Below are 5,846 nucleotides of genomic sequence, written 5' to 3'. Positions count from 1 at the left end.
TTTGCACAAAAAATCAAACACACGCACGCACACACATACTTTGAGGTTACCAAGAACTCTATGCCTTTGAAGTGCACCAGCTTTGAAGGTTTCCGACTCTTTCTAACTCTCCATACCACGAAAACATGTAAACATCAATTAAAGCGCTAATTAGGATGCACAAAAGTACAGCCATGCAAACGTAATGGCTAGCTTTATAGGAGCAATCCCCTTTTGTAACGTAAATTTCTCTACACAAAAATATTGTGCTTTCAAAATCACACATCCTAATTTAGCTTACTGGGATCAGTCCAAAACATGCTATAAACGCAACATGTGCTTTATTTTGATCTTCAAAAGAGGAACGGAGACACCACATGAACATTGCAGAATATGACAGACTTCTACTGCACTGGAGGCACGCGCATGAGTGTCAGGCTTGCTCTGGGCCTGGACGTTTCAGGCTGTGGTCTTTGCACGCAACAACAATGCAAGGAGGGAAAAATCCTTCACAATGGCCTCCTGCACGTTGCTCCCTTCCTGGCATTCGGGAGCAGACAGGCCAACTCTATGATCTCACTTCCTGTGCACAGGCCCTTCACATTGATTGGATGCAGGCGTGCCAAAGGAAAGTCTCTGGGAGGGTTGAGAGGGTCCTCTCGCTCTCGCGCGCACGCACGCACGCACACACGCACACACGCACGCACACACGCACACACGCACACACGCACACACACACACACACACACCTAAAATAGACATATAGATAATGTCGCAAATAACCAAGCACTCACTATCATGCGAGCATATCAAATGCATATATAACATTGCAACATACAAATATACTCACATGCAAATTCATACTAAGGGTAACTGAATCATTAACTGAATTACTGAAGGAAAGCCTGCGAATGTGATGGTGATAGCAAGTGCACAGGCATGCACAGACACACACACACAGAAGCATACACAAACACACACAGACTCTTGCTGTGCACCTCCTGCAGTCAGAGATGGACTTCCACCACTCTCTCCACATGAGCAAACAGGAGGCTGAGCTTCCCGGCTCCCCGCTGGGTCCCAGCATTGGGGGAACAGGAGTCGGGGGTTTAGAGATCACCATCTTAATGCATCCATTCCACCCCACACCCGGCACTACCAGCACTCAGCACAGCCCAGCCCAGCCCAGTCACTGCAGCCCAGGGTATAGCTACTCTCCCGGAGTCCGAGGCCGCGCCTGCCTGCCCCCCTGAGCCTCCAGATTAACCCCCTTGCAGGCCACTAGCACAGCACGCCCAGGCTAATCAGATCACTCTGATTAAGTCTACTCCCCGCTTAGGGGCAAGAAGTAAACAGGTCTGGACATAGGCTTAAAGAAGGCCATTACAAAACAGGAGAGACAGAGATAGAGAGAGAAAAAGAGAGAGAGAGAGATGATACTAAATGTCCCCACATGCCCAGGTTCCACTAAAAAAGCAAGACTCTTGGTCTAAGTGAGGATTGTTGAATTTGGTATGACACTGTGACACTGGCAGCTCTTTCAATAAGGAAACCGACCTAAAAATGTCAGGGACAAATGGTGGAGAACTGTCCCAGAGAGCTTGTTTGGGACAAATGGTGGAGAACTGTTCCAGAGAGCTCGTTTGGGACAAGTGGTGGAGAACTGTTCCAGAGAGCTCGTTTGGGACAAGTGGTGGAGAACTGTTCCAGAGAGCTCGTTTGGGACAAGTGGTGGAGAACTGTCCCAGAGAGCTCGTTTGGGACAAATGGTGGAGAACTGTTCCAGAGAGCTTGTTTGGGACAAGTGGTGGAGAACTGTCCCAGAGAGCTCGTTTGGGACAAGTGGTGGAGAACTGTCCCAGAGAGCTCGTTTGGGACAAGTGGTGGAGAACTGTCCCAGAGAGCTCGTTTGGGACCGTCATGCAGGAGCGTCCCTCACTACTGCGTTCAAAAATTAATAACTCCACCTTGACTTCCTCTCCCACTGGCAGCCGCCTGTCGCTAAATATTTCATGAACGACAACCGAAATTTGCCTAATGGAATTATTTAAGAGCAGTTAGAGCACAAAGCAAACTACAAAAGACATCATTACTCAGTCAGAGCCATCAGGGAGCGAGCACTCCTCCTGAACATTGTTTTGAATAAAACCCTGAAAGAGCAGACAAGCAGAGTGTGTGTGTTTGTGTGTCTGTGTGTGTGTGTGTCTTTGGGTAGGAGAACACAACTGAGAGTGTGAAAAAGAGTGCAAAATATATTTGTGTGTGTGTGTGTACGTGTGTGAACTGGAGTAACAATTCCAAAGTGACAAGGCAATCCTTTACTAATCTGTGTATAAGTGCATATGTGTGAGAGAGTGTGTAGGCGTGTCTCTCTCTCTCTCTCTTTGTGTGTGTGTGTGTGTGTGTGTGTGTGTGTGTGTACACATAACAGGAAGGCCACAGCACTGCCTGTCCCCCCTGATGGTTTGTGTCTAACCGGAGCTGACAGCCAGTGCAGATGCAGAGATGCACAGTGCCCCAGCACACACTATTAAACATTTAAAGGGCAACATAGGATGGGCATCCCAAATCACACACAAGACCCCAGCACACACTATTAAACATTTAAAGGGCAACATAGGATGGGCATCCCAAATCACATACACAGACCCAGCACACATCTTCCATTCTCCCCATACTTCACTCACTGGGACATATTTATGTGCAGCAAAACAGGACACCTCAAAATGCAAGCTAGAATGGGAAGAATTGACCATTACGGGTCATTCCACGTCAGTTCAACCAGGGCCCACGCACTTAGGTCTAAAAAAATGCTGAAGAAATTACCAGGTGTACCTATGTTACCCAGGAGACACACTGTAAAATTACTCTTATGTAAGATCAATACTTTCCAAGATACAGCCAGTTTTACAGGGGGAGTGGGGTGTCGATTTTGTTTGGCCTCTTTTTTTTTGTCAAAGTTCACAAGCCCACAGCGCAAGAACTAAACCATGTAGGAGGCTCAAATTTTGCATGCTGGTACATAAATAGGAATAGTATGTAGCAAAATTGTCACGTTTGGTCTGGATTATCCTGCATGGTCATAGCTGTCCCTCAAAGTTGATACAAATTTTATTGGCGTTTTTGGCTGGGCTCTGTTTAAGCCTTCAGAAGACATATTTGTACTCAACATAGGCTCTTGATTTATTTTCCTTACTGAGATAAGTAGAAACACTCTCACAAAAAACAATAAACAGAAAATAAATTCATTCAGGGTCTGAACAGCAGACTTTACAAGTCTAAAAAATCATTTTGGTTCTCATTTTCACCCAAACACCTTGTGGGAATATACAAAGATTTTTTAAATATTTTTTTCTTTATTCTCCATGAGCTTTTCTTTTCAAAAACACCAATTTGGCTTGTCTTATGCAAATCTTTCTTTTTCACTTTCCATCCTGAACATGGACAAAATGCACCATTGACATCAATATGTTTTGTATTGATGTCTGGTAATTTTTTAGAATTTTTTGAAACCTAAGTGCGTTGGCTCTGCCCTGGTTGAACTGACGTGGAATGACCCTTACACTAACTTGAGAGATTCTGATTTAACAGTGGCAAGTAATCCATCTCTGGCCAGCCTTGGGAAGACTGCCTATAGAGAATTACTCTAATGGTTGCATCACCCTTAACTGGAGCATGCAATCACAGCTAAATGAATCAATTATCTTACAAGTTCAATCATTTTTGAATTGGAGAAAATGCCTTGAATTTATGAGGTGTGAAGTGTTCCTTACATAAAGAATCTTCAAACAACTCTCCTTTCATTTTGCTCAATGATCTCTTCTATAATATAGCGATCTCTTCTATAATATAGCGATCTCTTCTATAATATAGCGATCTCTTCTATAATATAACTGACAACTGATTTATCTAACAGGCAGGGAGGAACCGTTTAACAAAAGCTTATGAACCAATACTCTCCTCTGAAAGTGAACACAGCCACAAGAATATAATGGAGCAATATTGAAAACCACACATAAGAATTGTATGACGCCTCTAATAACTTCACAGACTCTGCAAGCCAGACCGAGGTGCAAGAGTGATCATGCTTTTCCAATGAAAAGATCCGTTCGTAGATGATACAGTATAATTCATATTATTACCCTAAGAATAGGCTATTAACACTGGTCCGTTTCACTATTCTCTTGGTATTGCCCATAACGATGTAAGTGCAACAACATTATGGCTCAGAGACGTGACATTATTTCATAATGAGACATTTTATTGAAGCACATCTGGGTTGGAGCCCGAAGATGTGTGTGAGGAAGCGCATAAAAAGCGCTTGTTTCTCTCTGCTTCCATGTTTCTCAGTTACAATGTCGAAGTTCATCAGGTCGCCCAAACCCTTGGAAGACAGAACAATGTTGCCTTTATGTAGGCCTATGAACATGTAGGTTACTATGAAAGACCCCAAACGTTTAGTGTAAGAGTTATCCCATCAAGATATTACAGGATAAATGTAACACGATTGAGCATTTGTTCCTCACTATGGAATATAAAATGCATTTAAGCGATAGCGATCCACCCGCTGATACTTCAGAAAGGTCAAAGACCATGTCAACGGGACGAGACACTTTTGGTGTCATCCTTTAACCACACGTGTGAGCATTTTGCGCAACCTGACAGACACAAAACAATATAGGTTGAGGACAAGGAAATGCGTCTTTGAAGCATCTTACTTTAAACCCGTTCCATGTCGGACGGTACTGGTTAAGTCTAGCCTAGGCTACTGCATAAGAAATGTGCAAATCATAACTTCAACCAATCTTAAACTGTTGTAGCGCAAGCGAATACATTATTGCTGTAACATAGCCCTCTTAAAAGGCAACTCCAAGCACGTTCAAATAAAACGCATTCTCTGTCACTATGTCTGCTGACGAACCATGTAGAAATGCATGGTAATTTCAAACGTATACAATCACTAACATTAGCCCATCTCAAGAACAAGACGTGTAACGGGTTGTTGGAGGCTACCTTTTTACTCCACACTCCCGTTAGCGTATCACCATTGCTGCTGCTGCTGCTGAGGACACTGCGTTAAGCCTGCCTCTCTTCCGAGTTTCAAATGTAATTTTGCTCGAAAAGAAGCGAAGGTTACGTGTAAACTACTTACCATGTTCCGTTTATCCTATTGATCCCTACTGATCCAAACTCATTCACACAAATGTTGAAAAATGTGTGGCATGTTTTCATACAAACATAGAGTGGCGGTTGGTAGACTTGTCTCAGTTCCTCGGAGTGGTTTGAAGAGAAGAAGCATTAGCGGTTGTTGGCTGCAGAACGTCCCCCCTCAGAAAAGTCACTCCTCCCGGGCGGGGCTGCTGAGGAAACCGTGGGAGGAGACTGAAGTGGGAAATGCAGACGCGATAAGTAAATTCGTGTTAATTTGTTCAAAAATCTATCCATGAAAGTTCTGTAATGAAAACTTTTGTAAACAATCAGTCCCTAAAATGAATGTGTCTCAGGTCCGGAATATGAAGAATCCGAGAAACTTCAGGAAACTTCAGGAGTTGTCAGCATTTATTTATGTTGAGAATTATGTTCTTGGTATTTGCCGTATTTATTTGGTCTCACGTGGCCCGTAGGACTTCAGTGTGGTTATGTCTGCATTTGATACTATTCATTATTTAATTCTCAATTAGTTGCTTTTGTGCTACTATTCTACAATCCTACATTAAGATGCAACACTCTAGGGATACTTTATGAGAAGCTTTACTAAAATGTTTGAGGACAAGTGTATGAAAATGAAAACACAGGATTAGGAATGTCACTTCATCATTGCATTCAGGTTCTACTGGCCCCAGGGAATCTAGCAGCATAGTGAAATT

At 43.3% G+C, this 5,846-nt stretch overlaps 1 protein-coding gene across 2 annotated transcripts in view; it reads right to left on the bottom strand.

Annotated features, from left to right (window-relative positions):
• The window catches only part of ppp1r16b (protein phosphatase 1, regulatory subunit 16B), a 63,249-nt gene extending 57,925 nt beyond the window's left edge, over positions 1 to 5,324 (bottom strand). The window contains exon 1 of one of the 2 annotated variants that reach the window (XM_042089652.1): positions 5,132 to 5,324. The gene's annotated coding sequence lies outside the window, so the exon portion shown is untranslated. The remainder of the gene's footprint in view (positions 1 to 5,131) is intronic. The other variant, XM_042089654.1, reaches the window with a different exon arrangement.
• Between the last annotated feature and the right edge of the window lie 522 nt (positions 5,325 to 5,846).

Source organism: Alosa sapidissima, chromosome 4 (genome assembly GCF_018492685.1).
Source record: "Alosa sapidissima isolate fAloSap1 chromosome 4, fAloSap1.pri, whole genome shotgun sequence".
Taxonomy (NCBI): Eukaryota; Metazoa; Chordata; class Actinopteri; order Clupeiformes; family Clupeidae; genus Alosa; species Alosa sapidissima.
The sequence above is the reverse complement of the archived record's forward strand: the minus strand, read 5'-3'. Positions and strand labels throughout refer to the sequence as shown.